General features: G+C 40.5%; 1 protein-coding gene across 3 annotated transcripts in view; it reads right to left on the reverse strand.

Moving 5' to 3' along the window:
• Nucleotides 1-23,198, reverse strand: part of LOC147349248 (histone-lysine N-methyltransferase SETMAR-like) — a 152,740-nt gene that overhangs the window by 102,111 nt on the left and 27,431 nt on the right. Inside the window, exon 2 of one of the 3 annotated variants that reach the window (XR_015149738.1) lies at nucleotides 19,795-19,928. The exons of the other annotated variants lie outside the window; for them this stretch is intronic. The gene's annotated coding sequence lies outside the window, so the exon portion shown is untranslated. Of the gene's footprint in view, nucleotides 1-19,794; nucleotides 19,929-23,198 lie in introns of those variants that run through there. 3 annotated transcript variants of the gene reach the window in all.

The following is a 23,198-nucleotide window of genomic DNA, read 5'->3' on the forward strand; positions in this document are numbered from 1 at the left end:
AGAAAAAGATAAGAGGTGGGAAGAAACAACAGTGGATTCTCTTTTCTGTGGATTATTTTTTCCTTCATGATTTATCCAGTATTTTAAAGCGTCTGCCTGCAATGCGGGAAACCTGGGTTCGATCCCTGGGTCAGGAAGATCCCCTGGAGAAGGAAATGGCAACCCACTCCAGTATTCTTGCCTAGAAAATCCCATGGATGGAGCCTGGTAGGCTACAGTCCATGGGGTCGCAAACAGTCGGACACGACTGAGCGACTTGACTTCACTTCACTTCTTCATAGTATACATAGACTGGGCTTCCCAGGTGGCGCCAGTGGTAAAGAACCTGCCTGCCAATGCAGGAGAAGTAAGAGACGTGGGTTTGATCCCTGGATTGGGAAGATCCCCTACAGGACGGCATGGCAACCCACTCCAGTATTCTTGCTTGGGAAATCCCAGAGACAGAGGAGCCTGGTGGGCCACAGTCCAAAGAGTCGCAAAGAGTCAGACACGAGTGAAGCGATTTAGTATGCATGCACACACGCACATACATAGATTAACATTATATTCAGAAAAAAAGTTATTCTAAAAACCAGAGGAGTTCAGATAGATTAAGAAGCAGGAAGAGGGCATTCCCAGTGTATGGAAGGCTTTGAGCAAAGCCACTGGTGGAGAAGTGTAGCTTTAATAAAGCATCATAAGTTAGACATGGTCTCAATGCAGTAACTGAGCTAGTCCGACTGATACCAAGAGTTCTCACTAGAGGTTGATGGAAGAGAAACTTAGAAAGATAAACTAGGATCTGATGAAGGCCTTGGATGCAGGTGTAATGCTAGGACCTGCTTTCTGAGGCTGGAGTAGAATAGGTCTAGGATGCTGACCCACCCCAGACAAGTTTGCTTCTGAGAGTAAATCTTAGCCAGGCTGCTAGGTCAAAGTAATGGAACACCAGAAAGCCCCATGCAAATCACTGTGGATAAAGGCCACAAGGCAAGAGAATTTATTCAACCCAGATGCCAGGCTGTTAAAGGATCAGGAAAGTCAGAGTAATAAAGTAAGAGAATTTTTATGAGGCAGCCAGACAAGGCTGAGTCTGTAGCCAGGTTACACTAAATCTCAAATGGAGATCACAGATTCCTCAAAAGCAAGAATTCTTGACCAGAACATCAAAATCACTTGCAAAGTGTTTTTAATACAAACATATGCCTTCTCCTGTCCCCTCTGGATGACAAATTACTCTCCAGGTCTGACCTTACATAAACCCTCAGTTGACACCACCCAGCGTTGTTCCTTCTGGGAATGTACACTCGAAGAAATGATTAGAGGAACCTGGTGAGATCAGATTCTTAGAGCTCAATGTCTCCTAATCCAAGAAGTTCATATGATCGATCCCAACAAAAATCTCCACTGTCCTAAAGAGGCATCTCTCTTCCCAGCTAACCACGGAGTTGGGTTCCTTGGGTTTATCCCTCATTTCATCAGTGTGACCACGCTGCTGATGAATCTATTTGAGGAGGGCTATTATCCATGCAGTTCCTGGATTGGACATTTCCCAGCTCTTTAGCAAATTAGACTTCACCCATACTACAATGCTAACCTCCTCCAGCCCCACGATGCCTGTTTTTGGAAGAATCCAACACTTCTGACCTCGGTCAGAGCTCTTTTTTCACAAATGAACCTGAGGCCAGAGTCCCCCTGAGCATAAAAACACCATGTCCCTGGGCCCACATCTAGATCAAAAATTACAATTTCCAGGGACAAGATCCAGGCATCTACTCTAGACAAATGCTCTGATAGCTGAAACATACTTCTTTTATAAATGCATCTCTTTGTCAGCTCATTGGAGTGAAAGAGCTCCTACTGACGACCACCTTCAACACAAGCTGGAAAAGGCTCACTGCCTGAAACATCTGAGACACCTCTGCTGATCGTGGGCTTCCTGCCAACTGGGTCAAAACTAACACAAGTGTCTCTGTTCCTCCAGTAATCCATGTCTAACTCAGTCTCAAATCTTCTGAAGGAAGCAGTCAGTCAGGCCACTGGGTCGTCACCCAGAAATGGATTATAGAACAGAAGAGATTATAGAACAGAATCCCAGCACCTGCATTACCCCAGCTGGGATTTCACAGGAATGTGGCCCTATCTATCTCTGTTGGCATTTATTCTCCAGCTATTTTACCTACTACAGTTTCATGGGCCATACAAGCCTCCTGTAGCAGTAATAGTGTTGTTTGTCTGTTTTTATGTACTACTCATTAAAGTCCAGCCTCCAGTCTGGACTTCAATTAGGGAGGAATACTTGGTCCACTAGTTTTTTTAGTAACCCTACATATTCCACAATACTCCACCCCTTGCAGGGTCTATACATGTGTTCAGTTCAGTCGCTCAGTCGTGTCTGACTCTTTGAGACCCCATGGACTGCAGCACGCCAGGCCTCCCTGTCCATCACCAACTCCCGGAGCTTGCTCAAACTCAAGTCCATGGACTCGGTGATGCCATCCATCCAACTCATCCTCTGTCATTCCCTTCTCCTCCTGCCTTCAATCTTTCCTAGCATCAGGGTCTTTCCCAATGAGTCAGCTCTTCACATCAGGTGGCCAGAGTACTGGAGTTTCAGCTTCAACATCAGTCCTTCCAATGAATATTCAGGACTGATTTCCTTTGGGGTTGACTGGTTGGATCTCCTTGCAGTCCAAGGGATTCTCAAGGGTCTTCTCCAACACCACAGTTTAAAAGCATCAGTTCTTAGACGCTCAGCTTTCTTTGTAGACCAACTCTCACATCCATAATTGACTACTGGAAAAACCATAGCTTTGACTAAACGGACCTCTGTCAGCAAAGTAATGTCTCTGCTTTTTAATATGCTGTCTAGGTTGGTCATAACTTTTCTTCCAAGGAGTAAGTGTCTTTTAATTTCATGGCTACAGTCACCATCTGCAGTGATTTTGGAGCCAAAAAATTAAAGTCTGTCACTGTTTCCACTGTTTCCCCATCTATTTGCCATGAAGTGATGGGACTGGATGCCATGATCTTAGTTTTCTGAATGTTGAGTTTTAAGCCAACTTTTTCACCCTCCTCTTTCACTTTCATCAAGAGGCTCTTTAGTTCTTCTTCACTTTCTGCCATAAGGGTGGTGCCATCTGCATATCTGAGGTTATTGATATTTCTCCCGGCAATCTTGATTCCAGCTTGTGTTTCTTCCAGTCCAGCATTTCTCATGATGTACTCTGCATAGAAGTTAAATAAGCAGGGTGACAATATACAGCCTTGACGAACTCCTTTCCCAATTTGGAACCAGTCTGTTTTTCCATGTCCAGTTCTAACTGTTGCTTCTTCACCTGCATACAGATTTCTCAGAAGGCAAGTAGGGTGGTCTGGTATTCCCATCTCTTGAAGAACTCTCCACAGTTTGTTGTGATCCACACAGTCAAAGGCTTTGGCATAGTCAATAAAGCACAAGTAGATGCTTTTCTGAAATTCTCTTGCTCTTTCGATGATCCAGCAGATGTTGGCAATTTGATCTCTGGTTCCTCTGCCTTTTCTAAATCCAGCTTGAACATCTGGAAGTTCACAGTTCATGTACTGTTGAAGCCTGGCTTGGAGAATTTTGAACATTACTTTGCTAGCATGTGAGATGAGTGCAATTGTGTGGTAGTTTGAGCATTCTTTAGCATTGCCTTTCTTTGAGATTGGAATGAAAACTGACCTTTTTCAGTCCTGTGGCCACTGCTGAGTTTTCCCAATTTGCTGGCATTTTCAGTGTAGCAGTTTTACAGCATCATCTTTTAGGATTTGAAATAGCTCAATTGAAATTCCATCACCTCCACTAGCTTTGTTCGTAGTGATGCTTCCTAAGGCCCATTTGACTTCACATTCCAGGATGTCTGGCTTTAGGTGAGTGATCACACCATTGTGGTTATCTAGGTCATGAAGATCTTTTTTGTATAGTTCTTCTGTGTATTCTTGCCATCTCTTCTTAATATCTTCTGCTTCTGTTAGGTCCATACCATTTCTGTCCTTTATTGTGCCCATCTTTGCATGAAATGTTCCCTTGGTATCTCTAATATTCTTGAAGAGATCTCTAGTCTTTCCCATTCTATTGTTTTCCTCTATTTCTTTGCATTGATCACTGAGGAAGGCTTTCTTATCTCTCCTTGCTATTCTCTGGAACTCTGCATTCAAATGGGCATATCTTTCCTTTTCTCCTTTGCCTTTCACTTCTCTTCTTTTCATAGGCCTCCTCAGACAACCATTTTGCCTTTTCATGTTTCTTTTTCTTGGGGATGCTCTTGATTACTACCTCCTGTACAATGTCACGAACCTCCATCCATAGTTCTTCAGGCACTCTGTCTATCAGATCTGATCCCTTGAATCTATTTGTCACTTCCACTGGATAATCATAAGGGATTTGATTTAGGTCACACCTGAATGGTCTAGTGGTTTTCCCTGCTTTCTTCAATTTAAGTCTGCATTTGCCAATAAGGAGTTAATGATCTGAGCCATAGACAGCTCCCAGTCTTGTTTTTGCTGACTGTATAGAGCTTCTCCATATTTGGCTGAAAAGAATATAATCAATCTGATTTCTGTATTGACCATCTGGTGATGCCCATATGTGGAGTCTTCTCTTGTGTTGTTGGAAGAGGGTGTTTGCAATGACCAGTGCATTCTCTCGACAAAACTATATTAGCCTTTGCCCTGCTTCATTTTGTACTCCAAGGCCAAATTTGCCTGTTACTCCAAGTATCTCTTGATTTCCTACTGAATACACATGTACCCAGGTGAAATACAGACAGATGAGAATGGATAGACCCCTGAGGGTAATATGTAGGAGACCTGCAGCCTGCCTAACAAATATTCCTAATTTTTTGGTAGGCTTCTCTTGAACGAACTTGGAGAAACCCAGAGTCCAGCCCAATTCAGTGAAGACTAAAGGGAGAGACCAGGGGTGAGACCCCCGAAAGTGAAGACCATATAAAAAACATGCTACAATTAGGAGTTGGCATTCATTGCATGCTTCCCAGGTGGCTCTACAAGTAAAGAAGCCACTTGCCAATGCAAGAGATGTAAGAGATGCAGGTTGATCCCTGGGTCTGGAAGATCCCCTGGAGGAGGACATAGCAACCCACTCCAATATTCTTGCCTGGAGAATCCCATGGACAGAGGAGCCTGGCAGGCTATGGTCCATAGGACTGCAAAGAGTTGGACATGACTGAAGCAACTCAGCACACACACATCCGTTACATGCAGTCCTGTTATGGATCACACCCTTCTCAGCCTGCTTCAAGCTTGATTCTATCAGTAAATACCATAATTGCTTTAGCATAAAGTGCTTAGACAACCTTAACCAGACTTTGAATATCTCTCACCATTTTAACTTCCTAGGTCACATTTCACCTATTGACACTTCCTGGCTCGTACATCTAGACCAACCACACAGAAACTGACCACTGTCTTATTTAAGGACTTGCCTCTTGGATGGTGATTCCAGGAGTAAACCAATTGGGGAGTGGTTAGCACACTCAGGGAGAAGGCAATGGCACCCCACTCCAGTACTCTTGCCTGGAAAATCCCATGGATGGAGTAGCCTGGTAGGCTGCGGTCCATGGGGTCGCTAAGAGTCGGACACGACTGAGCGACTTCACTTTCATTTTTCAGTTTCATGCATTGGAGAAGGAAATGGCAACCCACTCCAGTGTTCTTGCCTGGAGAATCCCAGGGGCGGGGGAGCCTGGTGGGCTGCCGTCTATGGGGTTGCACAGAGTCAGACACGACTGAAGCGACTTAGCAGCAGCTTAGCAGTAGCACACTCAGAAGTTCCCCTGTCTAACCAAAGACCTTAAAGAAAGTATTAGAAGGTTTTGAGCAAGAGAGTGGCACAATGAAATTCATGTTTTAAGAGGATTAGTTTGACATCTGCAAGATGGATTTGAAGACAAAAGTTACAGAATTCATGGGAATGTTATTATAACAATAAAATGTGAGTGTCTAAAAGTCTAAGCTTGCACGATGGCAATGCAAAGAAAGATACATACATTAGAGATATTGTAAAGGAAAAAAAAAAACCAATGAATTTCATGAATGAAACCTTTGCCCAGAGAAAAGGGTCTAAGAGAGATTGCTAGGGGTCTGACATGACTTAAAGGTAGAGGCAGGGCAGAAGAAAATTAGATATTGAAGAAAGCTGGTATTCCTGAGGGGTGAGCAATTTTAGGGATTATTTAGATAAAGCAAATCATTAGCTATATAGACAACACCAAGCTCCATGCACCAATAGGGAAATAAAGTTTGATTTCCTTTGTGTATATGTGAATGTGCTTACTGTTTTCTAAATTCAAAAACAGCTCAGCTGAGAAAAACAATCTGAATAGACAATTCACAGAGGAAGAAAGTCTAATGGCCAATAAGCATTTGAAAAAAAAAAGTTCAATAGTGGAATTGCTAATACAGATTGATTTCTAGAAACAGAATGTAAGGCAAAAATCAAGTGCAGTATAGTTGGAAATCTTTTAAATCTCCCAGGAAATAAGTATACATGATTTGGTGCACAGAATCCTACCTGTACATATAAATATATAACATACTGCATCAAGGGGATTCCCAAGACCACCTCAGTTTCAATAATTCACTAGAGGGATACACAAAATTCAGAAAAGTTGTTATATGTATTGCACAGGGGACTATACTCAATATTTTGTAATAAACTATAAGGGAAGATAATCTGAAGAAGAATCTATGTCTAGACAGATAGATATAACTAAACCATTGTTCTATACACTTGAAACACTTGCTTCTTGGAAGGAAAGCTGACAAATCTACATAGCATATTAAAAGGCAAAGACATCACTTTGCCAACAAAGGTCCATATAGACAAAGCTATAGTTTTTTCAGTAGTCATATACGGATGTAAGAGCTGGACCATAAAAAAGGCTGAGCACCAAAGAATTTATGCTTTCGGACTGTGGTGCTGGATAAGACTCTTGAGAGTCCCTTGGACTGCAAGGAAATCAAACCAATTAATCCTAAAGGAAATAAACCCTGAATATTCATTGGAAGGACTGATGCTGAAGCTCCAATATTTTAGCCATCTGATATGAAGAGCTGACCCACTGGAAAAGACCCTGAGGCTGGGAAAGATAAGGGGCAGGAAGAGAAGGGAACAACAGAGGATGAGATGGTTAGATGGCATACTGACTCAATAGACATGAACTTGAGCAAACTCCAGGAGGCAATGAAAGACAGGAAAGCCTGGTGCACTGCCGTCCGTGGGCTTGTAAAGAGTTGGACACAACTTAGCAAATGAACAACAATACTTGAAACTATACACTGAAGTTCAGTTCAGTCGCTCAGTCACGTCCAACTCTTTGCAACCCCATGGACTGCATCATGGCAGGCTTCCCTGTCCATCACCAACTCCTGAAGCTTGCCCAAACTCATGTCCATCAAGTCAGTGATGCTATCCAACCATCTCATCTTCTGATCAACTATTATGCTTCAATTTTTAAAAAGAAAAGCTCTTATACTCATGGTTATGATTTATAACAGCAAAAGAAAAATTTCATAGAGCAGAATCAGGAGAAATCAAGTGCAAGCTTCCAGGTGTCCTCTCCCAGGAAAGATAGCACTTATTCTCCCAGCAACATGTGTGACAACATACTGCCAACCAGGGAGACTCACCTGAGCCTTGGTGACCAAAGTGTTTATTACAAATCAATCATATGGACATGGAGCAGAGACATGACTAACTTCAGCTAGTCAGTCTCCAGCGCCCCCAGAGGTCTACCTAATACAGTGTGGCCCAGAACCTCAGCTGAACCAAAACAGGTATTCACCATAGATCATATGGTCAACATAAACTATCTGGCATGGCCTATGATCACTACGCTTCCCAGAAGGCTCAGTGGTAAATAATTTGCCTGCAAATTCAGGAGACATGAGTTCAAGCCCTGGGTTAGGAAGATTCCCTGGAGTCGGAAATGGCAACCTGCCCCAGTATTCTTGCCTGGGAAATCCCATGGACAGAGTAACCTGGCAGGCTATAGTCCAGGGGATTGAAAAGAGTCAGACACGATTGACAACTGAGCTTGCATACAAAGACACTCTTATCAGGCAGATATTCCAAGGGTTTAGAGGCCTCCTGAGTTAACCCTTGACTACACATGTACATAAAAATATAAGCCATGTACTAGATTATCTGTGCAAAACAGAACTGTATAACATTCTGTCTTTAGAAACTAGAATCACAATTCCACTTAGAAGACAGTGTCCAAGTAAATAACAGGTATGAATAAAGCTCAGCATTCTAGGACGACAGTAAAAGAGCAAAAATTCAAAAACAAACTCAGTGTCTAAGACTAGGAAAATGGTTAAATAAATCATGGTGTACTCATAGCCTGGACTACTATATACTCCTAGTGTAGTAGTAGCTCAGTTGTGTCTGACTCTTTTGCTACCCCATGGGGTGTAGCCTACCATGCTCCTCTGTCCATAGGATTTTTCAGGCAAGAATACGGGAGTAGGTAGCCATTCCCTTCTCCAGGGGATCTTCCTGACCCAGGGATCAAACCTGGGTCTCTTGCATTGCAGACAGACTCTTTACCGTCACCAGGGAAGCCCTATATCTTAAAATCCATATATTGTAAGGTGAAAAACAAGATATATAATTAACGCTCATCACTCATGAATTTTGCATTTGTGAATTCACCTCATTTCTAAAATTTACTTGTAATCTCAAAATCAATGATTGAGGTGCTGTTTGTGGTCATTTGTGGACTTGCACAAAGTGGCAAAAAGTTTGAGTTGCCCAGTGGGCACATTCCCAGCTGAGGTCAAACAAGGAGACAACCGCCTTCTTGTTTATCCTTCTCATGATCTACCTCCTGCCATGCATTTCACGTTTCTGTGCTTTTGTCGGTGACTTCTCTGTCTAAAGTGGCCCCAAGCACAGTACTGAAGTGCTGTCTAGCGCTCCCAAGGCCAAGAAGCCTGTGGTGTGCCTTACAGAGAAAACATATGTGCTAAATAAGGTTCATTCAGGCATGAGTTTTAGTGCCATTGGACATGAGTTCAATGTTAATGAATTAACAATGTTTTAAACTGTCTTCAAACTGAAGCACGTACTAAACAAGGCAATGTATTAATTGACTGACGAAAATGTAGTGACCAGAGACTCACAGGAACCTAACCCAATACTTTTTCTAGGAGCAATGGTTCAATATTCGCTAACACACTGTTTGTAGTAACTACAGAACATAACTACCACTAATAATGAGAACTGTTTATGTATATACAACACGGAAAGACATATATTAAGATAATGATCGTGGCTATCTTTAATAAGAAGGTGGTTGATTTTGATTTTCTTTTTTCTAGTATTTTGCAATATTTGCCTCATTTTCTATCAGCAACATGTGTAATATATACAGTTGAGGAAAAGTTAGTTATGCAATAAATAAATGTAAGACCATGAGAAATAGATCACACCAAAAAAAAAAAAAGAAAAGACCTTAGTTACTGAGGAAGCCATTAAGGGTGGACCCCAATATTTCTAAAAGTACCAGCGGCATAAGTTACCATATGAAAAACCACATAGATGAGTGCACAGGCTCACCTACCGAAAGGTAAGTGGGGGCAAGTAGGGAAAGGTGATTGAATAATACTATGCTTCCTCATAAAAACAAAATAGAACAAAATTTCCTTCTACTCATTGTCAAATGCGTGGAGGGAAAATTCTTGTTGGCTTCCCTCTTTGAGCCTGTCTCCAAACAAAGCTTATTTATGAGCAGGGAGCTGAAAAGGACCTAGAATTCCTGATTTGTTTCCACCCTGATGCTTGGTGGTAGAGATAATAAGGCTGCTGTGGGTGGGCTTTGCATAACCAACCCATCCTGCATTCGTCCGTGGTCAGTTGGGCTTTAAGTGAATGTGTTATTTGAAAATCAATGCTAAGACCATGAAAACAGCATTGCAGTATCATGAGGGTCTCACCCTCCAAGTTTTCTCTGGGGATCCGTGTGTTATCAACACTTCACCCTCACATTACTCACAGGCAATAGCAGCTGTGGCAGCATTTTCTCATCTTTAGTTTGTTTCAACTCCCCTGAGAACCATACAGAATACACCTCCCATTTATGCCAACTCTTCCTTTGTGAAGGATCCCACAAGGCTTCATTAATTTCTCAGGCTAGCCCCAGAGGTCACTGTTGCTGCTTCTGGGGCAAAGCAGAACCCGATAGCACACAGAAACCCAGGACAGTCATTTGAATTAAGAAACAGAGAAGCATTCGCACTATAGGGAGTTCAGGGAAATTACATATGACCAGGAATCTAGGCATTCTCACCCTGACAAAGAAATAATGGCTGTCACTGGCTCCGAGGCGAGGTGGGAGTCCAAAAAGCTTTAGAACAGGTGGACTCCAAAGAACAAAGTTTTGATCAAAGGGGATTCTTTGGTCCAGACAAAAATTTGACACATCTTGAAAGAAATACTGATACAATGGAGTTTCCTTATCTAATGCACTCAAAACTCCAAAGGAATTTTCCTCTGATATAATACAGCTGGATATTAGCAAGAAAGAACTACATGAAAAACCTAAGGTCAAATCCATCAAGCAGGGAGAACATAAAGCAATTAACGTGAGAGAAAAAGATGTTGGCTCTAAAAGAAACGGAAACTGGATATTATCATCCTTTTGATGATCAGAGACCAAGCCCTCTTGAGCAGGAAAGGGTTTCATTAACTAAATGGCCTGGAAGCTCTTACCACAGATGAACCAGAGAATGTGTTTCCAGGGCAGAGAAGGATAATAGTCTACTGAAAATAAGAACCCCAAAGATCTTTCAAAACAAAAATTTATTAACTACCTAAAAATCAATAAGGAAAAGAAAAACACCTCGAATAGAACTATGGACAAAGAGCATGAATAGGCAAGTCACGCACACCAATATTGCTAACGAACATTAAAAGCTGTTCAACTTCCCCTAAAATTAATCAAATAGAATGAAAGCAATAATGTGATTATTTCTATCAGATTGCCAAAGATGGAAACATTAATGATATTCAGTGTCAGCAAGAAGGTAGGAAAATGGGACTTCCCTGGTAGTCCAGGGGTTAGGAATATGCTTTGCAATGCAGGGGATACTGGTTCGATCCCTGGTCAGGGAACTAAGATCCCACATGCCACAAAACAGCTAAGTCCAAACACTTTAGAGTCAGTGTGCCTCAACTAGAGCATCCAAGTGCCACAATGAAAGATCACGAGTCCCAAACCAAGACCAGAGGTAGCCAAATAAATAAGCTTTTTTAAAAGATGGTAGGGAAAAAATAAATAAAAATTTTTTAAAAAAGAAAGTAGGGAAACATAAATGAAGAAATACTCCTGTTGTACGTATATTTATATTACACTTTAAATGTTCATCTCCTTTGACTCAACATATCTACTTCTAATAATAGAAAAATTCGTCTCATGGAAATGTTCAAGTAGTTAAGGGTGTTTAGCATAGCATTGTCTATAAAATTTTTAAAATCTAGTATAACTCAACTGTCCTTTCATTGAGGTTGGTTAAATAACTACAGTACTTATAATGGAATACTTTAAAGCTATGAAAAAGAATGAGACATATCTTTACATGGCACGTGCGTACATGTTCAGTCGTGCCTGCCTTTTTAAGACACTACGGACTGTAACCCACCAGGCTCCTCTGTCCGTGGGTTCCCCAGCAAGAATACTGGAGTGGGTAGCCATGCCCTCCTTCAGGGGATCTTCCCCACCCAGGAATCAAACCCACATCTCTTATGTCTCCTGCATTGGCAAGTGGGTACTAAAAATGGGGAGTTGATACTAAATAAGGTAATAAAATTATGTAAGAAACCAATAAGCCAAGCAAACAGTGTACTCAAAAAAATTTCATCTAGGGCAGTGCATATTATTTTACACAATCTTAGAAGAATCTGTTAAGGCGACTAAGCACAGAGTTAGACTAAATATGCATGTTTGTGAAGACTGCCAATAGACTGCATGTTTAAAAGCCTGGAACTGAGGCAGCTATCAAAGCCTGCCTTTATAGGATACCTTATAGAGTGCCTTACGTGTAGTGCAGTCCTTTTCAAAAGAAATGTTTGAGCCTTCTAAGAAGAAAAGTTCATTCTCATTCAACTAACCTAATGTTCTTCTAGCTCTAAAGATGCATGATTTTGCAGACAACGGAAAAGAATTGTATTCCTTGCTGCCCCCTTGTGAGTTTTAAGGAAACTGTTCCTTGGTTTATTAATGTTTTTAAATTCAGGAACCATTTATGAAGTATTTACCTTGTGCCAGATACTTTGCTGGTGTTAACACAAAAATTAAATAAGACATGATGCCTACTTTTAAGGAACTCACAGATAAATAAAAGTTATGAGTGAACTAAACATTTCTAATTCAGTCTTTCAGCATAGTCTCTGTGAACTATTTTCTATCAGTATCCCAACCACATTTCATATTTATTCTACTTCTAATCTCAACTATACTTTTCAGGATTTTATTTGTGCATTGTAATCATCATTTTATATTTGATAACTATAAGGCTGGGTAATATTCAAACCATAATCACACAAACTCTAGTGTCATGGAAGAATTTTTCACAATAAACAAAAGTATAAGCAGTGTCAGGAAGCAAGTTTAAATTTTCTTCTAATTTCTCACTTTTGCAATCTCCAGGGCCATCACAGAACCTGTGCATAGTTGGTTGAAATAATAAATTTGAACGAATGGATACAGAGCAAAGGGATTTGAATGAATAAGTGGTTTTGAAATCAGCCTGTGAAGAAAGGGTAAGACCTGGATCACTAGAAAGGACAGAGAAGAATATTTGAGAAAGGGAGAGCCACAAATAAACCAAGACCATTTATCAAAGAAAACATTAGTACATGGGTTAATTATTAATTAGTGCTGACTAGTTCAGGGGGCTCCTTGAGGTCACAAGTGTCCAGATACAGACACAATCATACTTGGGTCTTTTCCCTCAGCCTCAAGGGATTGTTTACCGTACGTCTATTCTTAGGAATATGAAGAGATTGAAACAGTGGAGAGTGAAGGCTTAGTTAGGCCCAGGTCTCTCTCCACCACTTCCTCCCAAAATGCTGGCCTCTGATACCCTCAGCTTCAACCACTCCTTTTCAAGACCTAGTTATAAATCTTGTTCAATAAAACAATTAGCAAAAGAAAGAACATTCAACAGCTGTAATTACCTAAATGTCCCACCATTACCCATTTGAATGACTAAATCCTCTACATTGATCGTGTTAACGAATGATAATTAAAACCAAATAACCTCTAGGCTCATTTGTTTTCTACAATGACAAAACTGAACCTCTAGACATTATATCATGAGGCCCTGAATTGAGGCTGGAAGAGCAAAGCAAAGCACAAGGAAAATTGGGTGAAAAGGTGCTGGTGCCCTGGGGAGAGAGGAAGGCCACAGACCATGGTAGCAAATACTTGTCAGTTACCTGTAGATGGGAGCCTCCCGCCCCCGCCACCACTCTGCTGTGTTGAGTCGCTTCAATCGTGTCCAATTCTTTGCAACCCTATGGACTGTAGCCCACCAGGCTCCTCTGTCCATGGGATTCTCCAGGCAAAAATACTGGAGTGGGTTCCAGTATTCTAGTAGTCCAATGACCTCCTCCAGAGGATCTTTCCAACCCAGGGATAGAATCCACGTCTCCTGCATCTCCTAGACTGCAGGTGGATTCTTTACCCACTTAGTCACTGGGGAAAGAGTATATAGAGTTGACTCACTGGAAAAGACCCTGATGCTGGGAGGGATTGGGGGCAGGAGGAGAAGGGGACGACAGAGGATGAGATGGCTGGATGGCATCACTGACTCGATGGACATGAGTCTGAGTGAACTCCGGGAGTTGGTGATGGACAGGGAGGCCTGGCGTGCTGAGATTCATGGGGTTGCAAAGAGTCAGACACGACTGAGCGACTGATCTGATCTGATATATAAAGCTCAATCACCTTGCTATACAGTAGAAATTAACACTGCATTGGAAATCAACTATACTTCAATAAAATAAATAAGTTTGATCTCCATCAGAAAAGTATTTGAAGACTCCTTCCTAATTAACAATAAGTTATCCCCAAATCTTCTGTTTTCTTGGAATTTGTATGAAGAACCTCATATCAAAGAATGTATAATACCAAGTTCACAGGTAAATTATTAATTAGTCCCAACTAATGTAGGGGCCACTAGAGGGCCTAAGTATTCTTGCCTGGAGAATTCCATGGACAGAGGAGCCTGGCAGGTTACCGCCCATGGGATTACAGAGTCAGACACAACTGAGGGCCTATCACTTACTTACTCAGACGGCTTAAGGATCCAAATATAGACAGAAAGCAATGTAGTATTGTAAAATAGTATAATTTTCACAGCTTGTGTTTTTTAACAAGACCCCATGTACAATGGCATCTATGATGCATGAAAACAAGCAAGCTCAGGAAATACACAGCACTATAAATAAAACAATCATAGAAAACACAGCTCCAGCTTCTCCCCTAGTGATCCTAAATTCAACTAAATCTGTGTTTTTCATTACAGTAAAACTTTTGGCTCTTTACATTTTTTTCACCATGTACATGTATTCCCCACACCACCATCCACCCTACCCTCATCAAATATTTACCTATAATGATATCTGTATCTTTGAGGCAACTGTCCAGGTATTTTAAAGTTGGCAAAAGCCCTATTTCTTTAGCGCAAGTCAGAAAAAAGCACTACTATTTTTTCATTAATTTTAGAAAATTTAAAGGCCTAAATGGGAAAGGTAAAACTTTTAAATGATCAGAAGGCCATGTAGGATACTCTATCTAACATCCAGACACAAATAAGACCAAAACCACAAAACACAAAGAAAAATTTTAATAAATTCAGTTATATTCCAATGTAAAGCCTCTGTATGGCAACATTTATCATAAAAAAAAAAAGATTAAGAAAAGCTACAGACTGTGAGATGATATTTAGGAATGTAAATTAGCCATGATTACTTTCAAGGCAATTTGTCTAAATTGCATAAATTTGGAAACGCACCTATCCTATAACCCAGCAATTCTACTGTAAAAATGTACACCTCGAGCAGTAATTCTCAAACTCAAGCTTGCATCAGGATCACTGGAAAGCCTGTTAAAGTAGTCTGGTGGGTACCACCCCTAAGTTCTGACTTAGTAAGCCTGGGTGATGGTCCTGGAATCTGGATTTCTAACAAGTCCCAGGTGAGACTGATGCTGCTGATTTAGATACTGTCCTTGGAGAATCACTGCCCTAGAGAAACCATCATACAGGTACCTAAGAGGACACATACAAAAAATGTTCACCATAGTATTGTCCACAATTGTGAAAACCTAGAAGCCACTAATAAAGAAATGGATGAGTAAATGGAGAATATTCAAGCAATCCAGTTACATGAATGAACAACATGTATCAATATGAATACATCTCAAATCAGAATGAGGAGTGAAAGAGCAAGTTGCAACAGAATACATTCAATACGCCATTTGTGCCAAATCTTTTTTTTTTTTTCACTGTGCCATGTGGCATGTGGATCTTAGTTCCTCAACCAGGGATCAAACCTCCATTCCCTGGATTAGAAGAATGGAATCTTAACCCCTGGAACACCAGGGAAGTCCCCCATTAATGTAAATCTTTAACAATAATCTGTTTATGGATACACTTACAGATACCAGGAGTATGAAAACGGGGATAGGAAGGATACACATGAGTGAGGAAGTAGGGAATTGAGACTGAGAAGGGTTCAAAAAAGAGCTTCAGTTGTATCCAAAATATTTTGTTTAAAACTGACCTCAACTTCACTCCTTCCCAATTTCCTCCTCCTCACCTTGGAAAAGAGAGAGCAAAGGCGCAGTGAAAAAGTGAGATCCCCCATCCGGTCTAGAGGAAAGCTGCAAAGGATAGTTCAGTGGGAGCAGCCCTGTCTTCAGGGCAAAACAGTGCAGGATTAAGAATGGTCTATGTCGCTATTTTTTGTTTCTTTTTCTCTGGTCTTTCAAACAACTTAGATATCAGTACCTACCTAAATGGGAAGGATGGAAGGACAGGATGGAGAGGAGGAGGGAAGAAAGGAAAGGAAGAAGACAGGAAAAAAGAACATGAATCACACCAGTACTTGTGGGAAGGATAATTCCTCTCTTTAAAGAGATACATCTTATCATCATGGTGTGTGCGAGGCACAGGAGGGGCCACAATATCATTAATAACAACACAACTTGTATTTCCATAGTACTTTTCCATTTTCACACTGTTTCACTGGAGTAAAAAACAGCAAAACGGTTACATAAAGGAGAGAAACGCAACTTGCTCCGATTTGACAACCCCAGGTTTGGGCTCTGACAAGGGGAAAGGAAGTTTCCTTCTTCCTGTGAATGCAAAGGAGTTCAGAGCACCTTACCCTAAAATATAGTGCCTTAACATATGGACTATTTTGAGTTAAAGGCACTTAAAAGAAGATATAAGAGAAAAGCTTATGACCTTCCTTCTTTTTCTTAAAAGCCAAAGGTGAAATTCCTATATGAAAGGGGTCCTCCCCTTCTCCTCCTCCTCTCACCAAGGATGAGAAGCTGAGACCAAGAGAATTCTACACATTAGACCTTGTTCAAGTCATTCTTCTCTTCCTTTGGCCTCCTCATGTAGGTCACTTTTCCACACTTGCTTTTCTATGTTCAAATAGAATGTAAATGCTTTAATAAAAATAATACAAATGCAAGTTGGAGGGCCATTGTTTTGGGTCTTCATTCCTTATGAGGGCTGTGGTGTCATGTAATATATATCTGTATGCTTTCCTCTCATCACTCTCTTCTATATCAGTTTAGTTCTCAGACTCAGCTGAAAAACCCTAAGAGGGTAGAAGTAAAAACCTGCCTCCCCTGTACACAATGTCTCTGACAACTTCCTCTGAACCAAGTCTTGGCGCAGTTCTTATCTTCCGATGACCTCAGCTCCCCAGAAACTTCAAAAGTAATCATCTCCTTGAAGAAGACTTCTTGACTGTACATTCTGAAAGAGCGACTCCAGTCTCTCTCCAGTTCCTTCCCCTGGAATTCCTTTCCAGTTCTTTTACTGGTGAGGAAGTAGGGAATTGAGAAGGGAGTTTGTTCATAGCATTTATCACCACCTGACATTATCTTGGAGAAGGCAATGGCACCCTACTCCAGTACTCTTGCCTGGAAAATCCCATGGACGGAGGAGCCTAGTGGGCTGCCGTCTATGGGGTCGCACAGAGTCGGACACGACTGAGCGACATTATCTTATATATTAACTTGTTTACTGCATTGCGCTCTGTCTAGCATATAAGCTTCATCAACGCAGGGACCCTGCCTGGTAGCGAACATCACTTTGTATCTAGGGTCTTGCCTAATGCGTGGCAAACAGCAGGGGCCCAGTAAATATTTGTCGAATGTATGAAAGAATCTCTCTCTGTCCATCTTTCTTCCTATTAATATTCCCTCTTGAACTGTGGGTATCCTGCAAAGGCTGGTGCATCACCAATGTCCCAAGATATTTCAACATTTTGTTTTTACTTCAATCCCACATTTCCATTGTACAAAAGGCTGCCCCAGAATCTAACACCTTCTGTTACCTGACAAATATTGTCTTATTTTCTCCAAAAGAAAAAGCCCAAAACTGGGTTCACTCTTCCCATCCCATCTGCCACCAACTCTTATCACCTCTTTTCCTATATTTTTTTCAGCCTTTTATCACTATTTATCATGATTAATACAACTCAGAGTAATATGCCTTAAGTTTAAATTGAGCACTGCCATTTACAAAGTACCTTAACATTAATGATCTTGCTTAACCCTTAAAAATCTTATAAACCTGAGTATTTATCATGGAGAAATGAAGCTATGGTCATAAAAAATACACATGAGTTTTATACAGGCATACCTCATTTTACGGTTTTGCTTTACTGCACTTCACAGATAAGTGCATTTTTTATAAATTGAAGATCTGTGACAATCCTGTGTCAAGCAAGTCTATCAGCACCATTTTTCCAACAGCATTTACTCACTCATGTCTCTACATCACATTTTGTTACAACTCGCAATATTTCAAACTTTCCATTATCATTATATTTGTTATAATGACCAGCGATCCAAGATCACTGATGTTACTATTATAACTCACTGAAGGCTCAGATGACAGTTAGCATCTTTTAGCTAAATAGCATTTTTTAACTAAGTATTTTTTAAATTAAGATATATACATTATTCTTTCAGACATAATGCTACTGCATACTGAATAGACCATGGTATAGTATAAACACAACTTTTATATAAGCTGGAAAACCAGAATATTCATGTGATTTTCTTTATTGCAATATCCAGTTTATTGTGGAGACCTGGAGCAAAACCTACATACCTGTAGGTATGCCTGTAGCAGTTTTATTTGTAAGAGCTAAAGACTAGAAACCAAATATCCTTCATTAGGTGGATGGATAAACTGTGGTATACCCATATAATAGAATATTACCCATTAGTAAAAAATAGAATATTACCCATTAGTAAAAAAAAAAAAAAAAAAAAAAGACCATACTAGTGACAAATGCAACAACCTGGATGGGTCTCAAGGGCTTTAAATTGAGTGAAAAAGAAAAGTCAATCTCAAAATCTTACATATAATTCTATTTATATGATATTGTTGAAATGACAAAATTATAGTGATGGTGACCAGATCAGTCATTGTGGGGGGTTGGTGACAGAGGAGGGTGTGACTAGAAGGGGTACAAGGGTGTTTCTTTGTGGCAACAGAACAGTTCAATAACCTGATTGTGACAGTGGTTATACAAATATATACGTTCTATAGAATTTCACAGAATTGTACCACAAACAACAACAAACAAAAAAACCCAGTATATGTAAGGACTGTGAAATCTGAGAAAACTCTGCAGTTCATTATTGTTAGCATTGTACCAGCATCAATTTGCTGGTTTTGATAATGTTATCATTGGAGGAAGCCAAGTAAAGGATACACGGGAACTCTCTCTTCTACTTTTGCAACTTTTATGACCACAAAATTATTGCATAAGTTTAAATTATGTAAAATTGTACACACAAAACAAAACGACAGACTTCCAATTAGAAGGGCTACCAAGTAAAAAATTCACATCAGGACAATCATCAATTGTAAACATTAGAGCCATATTTAATATCCTATGGATCTATATGTTCTGCTGCTGCTGCTGCTGCTGCTAAGTCGCTTCAGTTGTGTCCGACTCTGTGCGACCCCATAGATGGCAGCCCACCAGGCTCCCCCATCCCTGGGATTCTCCAGGCAAGAACACTGGAATGGGTTGACATTTCCTTCTCCAATGTATGAATGTAAAAAGTGAAAGTGAAGTCACTCAGTCGTGTCTGACTCTTAGCAACCCCATGGACTGCAGCCTACCAAGCTCCTCCGTTCATGGATTTTCCAGGCAAGAGTACTGTGAACCACTCCAAAAACTTAAGAAAAGAGCAACACTCTACACTGGTACCTGGTAACCATGATTATGGAGAAGGCAATGGCACCCCACTCCAGTACTCTTGCCTGGAAAATCCATGGACAGAGGAGCCTGGTAGGCTGCAGTCCATGGGGTCTTGAAGAGTCAGACACGATTGAGCGACTTCACTTTCACTTTTTGCTTTCATGCACTGGAGAAGGAAATGGCAACCCACTCCAGTGTTCTTGCCTGGAGAATCCCAGGGACGGGGGAGCCTGGTGGGCTGCCGTCTATGGGGTGGCACAGAGTCTGACACAACTGAAGCGACTTAGCAGCAGCAGCAGCAGCAACCATGATTAAGAAGAAGTAAACTTCATTTTCCTAGCCTGGAGCTGTAGTCACCAATTGGGCTTTAAAGGGTAACTGCTTCCACTGCGATGGTCTGGTTTTCCTGTCTGGAAGGCAGGAATCATCTCACCTGAAATGGGGTTAGAAGTAGGGCAGGTTTAACTGAATGTTCACTTAAATAAAACCTTGTTATACACAAAATTCTAATATAATTTTAATCTGTACTACTTCACATGGAAAGTGAATTTTGGCTACATTTGTATATGTTATACAGATAATTTTGTAAATAAACACTGGTCACTGAAAAACAAAAAAGACATATAAGAGCTACCAGGGGGAATTCCCTGGTGGTCCAGTAGCTAAGACTCCACACTCCCAATGTAGGGGGCCCAGGTTTAATCCCTGGTCAGGAAACTAGATCCCACAAGCCGCAACTAAGATCCTGTGCAGCCAAATAAATTATAAAAATACATACATACATATATATATATATTTAAACTGTGAAAGTAGTGATAGCAGCAGCAGCAGCTCATATTATTAGGACTTACCAAAGGCACTGCCCTAAGTCTCCCATAGATTGCCTCATCTCATCGTCATAGCGGCCATGTAAGGAGGTGCTATTATTATTGCTTTTTATAGATTAAGATATAGAGACACAGACAGGCTAAGTAACTTGATCTGGCTCACACAGACGGTATTTGGTAGAGCTGAGATCCTCAATTGGTTTACTGCTTTTGCCCCTGTAATAGTGGCCTTGATCTTTACTGCCTCCTCACCTTCAGCTTTCCTTCCTGTCCATCCTCTTTTAGTTTTCCTGAAGCTGCCATAACAAATATTACCACAAATTTAGTGGCTTAAATAATACAAAGATATTATCTAACAGTTCTGGAAGTCAGAAGTTCAAAATGAGTCTCAATGGGCTCATGTTCATTGTGGACACCCTAGTAGAGAATTCATTTCCTCACCTCTTTACAGTGTCCAAAGGCTACCTTTTTCCTTGGCTCTACCATCAAAGCCAACGACATCAGCCAAGTTCTTTTCACATTGGCATATCTCTGGTCCTCTCTCTTCCATTTATAAGTAACCCTGTGATTACATTAGGTCCACAAGGGTAATCCAGGTTCATCTCCCCATCTCAAGATCATCTGCTTAGCAACCTTAATTCCATCTGAAAACTTAATTTCCCCTTTACCATGTCATCTCAAATTTTCACATGGATCTGAGAATTATGGACATCTTGGGGTAGGGGTAGGCACTGTTCTGTCTACCACAAGCCATAATGCTGGCATTGAAATAATCTTTTCTTATCACTTCAGGTGACCTTTCTTTTCCTTTCCTATCAATTCCAAACTTTTTCATTTATATTTTTATACTCCTGCCTTGTTCTTAAAAATTTGGTATGATTTCAGAATATGTACTATGGGATAGTAAATTGCAATTTAAAAAATCAAATCTGAAGGGAGGATTCTGAGAAGATAATAGATACGAAGCACCAGGAATATGTCTCCCCACCTGGACAACAATTGTGCTGGTAGAATCTGTCTCATGTAACTATTTTGAAACTCTAGAGTCCATTGAATGTTTGTAACTTCCAGGAAGCTATTTTCATCAATTTCAATTCTCAGCATAGCACAGACTATTTATCCTCCATTTTGGGAACCAGACATTAAATACCAGGACATTCAAAAGCAACTGTATATACAGGAGAAATGAGAAAGTCACCTCACATGCCTGAGGAAAGACACAGACTTAAGAAGATCTGAGAATTGCAATAACATACAAGGAAAAAGAACCTGAATAAGGATACATATGTCTCAATCATTTTGCTATACACCTGAAACTAACACAACATTATAAATCAACTATACTTCAAATTTTCTAATTAAAAAAAAATTTAAATTATACTCTAGGGAAAAAGAGACCCAAGACAACCACATGTCTACATTTCAGGCTGATCTTTGGCAGAGACAGACTAGAGCAATTTTTTTGCCCTTTCTTTCTAAAATTAACTTATTTTAATTGGAGTATAATTACAATATTGTGATGATCTCTGCCATACATCAACATAAATTGGCCATAGGCATACATGTGTCCCCTCCCTCCTAGACACCCATCCCACCTCCCTCCCCATAAAAACCAAAAGCCATCAAACCTTGGGGAAGGGAGAGAATCTGATTTCCAGAGTTATCATATCATTATATTGAAATGTCCATGTTATCAACAGCAACAGAAAAAATATCACAAGGCATACAAAGAAACAGGAATGTTGGCCCATTCAAAGAAAAAACCCACACCAACAGAACTGTACCAGAGAAAAAACAGATGGTGGACCTACCGTACAAAGACTGTTTAATAACTATCATAAAGACGGTTAAAGAACTAAAAGAGGACACACAGAATGTCAATATGGAGATAGAAAACCTAAAAAGAAACTCTAGAGTTACGAAGTGTAATAACTAAAATGAAAACTTCAGAGGCAGATTTGAGCAGGCAGAAGAAAGAATAAGCAAACTTAAAGATAGGATGATGGAAATTAGCAAGTCTGAGGAATGGACTTGTGGCTTCTCCAAGCCAGGCTTCAGCAATACGTGAACCGTGAACTTCCAGATGTTCAAGCTGGTTTTAGAAAAGGCAGAGGAACCAGAGACCAAATTGCCAACATCCGCTGGATCATCAAAAAAGGAAGAGAGTTCCAGAAAAACCTCTATTTCTGTTTTATTGACTATGCCAAAGCCTTTGACTATGTGGATCACAATAAACTGTGGAAAATTCTGAAAGAGATGGGAATACCAGACCACCTGACCTGCCTCTTGAGAAACCTATATGCATGCAGGTCAGGAAGCAACAGTTAGAACTGGACATGGAACAACAGACTGGTTCCAAATAGGAAGAGGAGTATGTCAAGGCTGCTTATTTAACTTCTATGCAGAGTACATCATGAGAAACACTGGGCTGGAAGAAGCACAAGCTGGAATCAAAATTGCCAGGAGAAATATCAATAACCTCAGATATGGAGATTATACCACCTTTATGGCAGAAAGTGAAGAGGAACTAAAAAGCCTCTTGATGAAAGTGAAAGAGGAGAGTGAAAAAGTTGGCTTAAAGCTCAACATTCAGAAAACAAAGATCATGGCATCTGGTCCCATCACTTCATGGGAAATAGATGGGGAAACAGTGGAAATGGTATCAGACTTTATCTTTTTGGGCTCCAAAATCACTGCAGATGGTGACTGCAGCCATGAAATTAAAAGACACTTACTCCTTGGAAGGAAAGTTATGACCAACCTAGATAGCATATTGAAAAGCAGAGACATTACTTTGCCAACAAAGGTCCATTTAGTCAAGGCTATGGTTTTTCCAGTGGTCATGTATGGACGTGAGAGTTGGACTGTGAAGAAAG

Source organism: Bos grunniens, chromosome 21 (genome assembly GCF_055505025.1).
Source record: "Bos grunniens cultivar Pamir isolate PY7600 chromosome 21, Bosgru_T2T1.0, whole genome shotgun sequence".
In the NCBI taxonomy this organism is placed as follows: domain Eukaryota; kingdom Metazoa; phylum Chordata; class Mammalia; order Artiodactyla; family Bovidae; genus Bos; species Bos grunniens.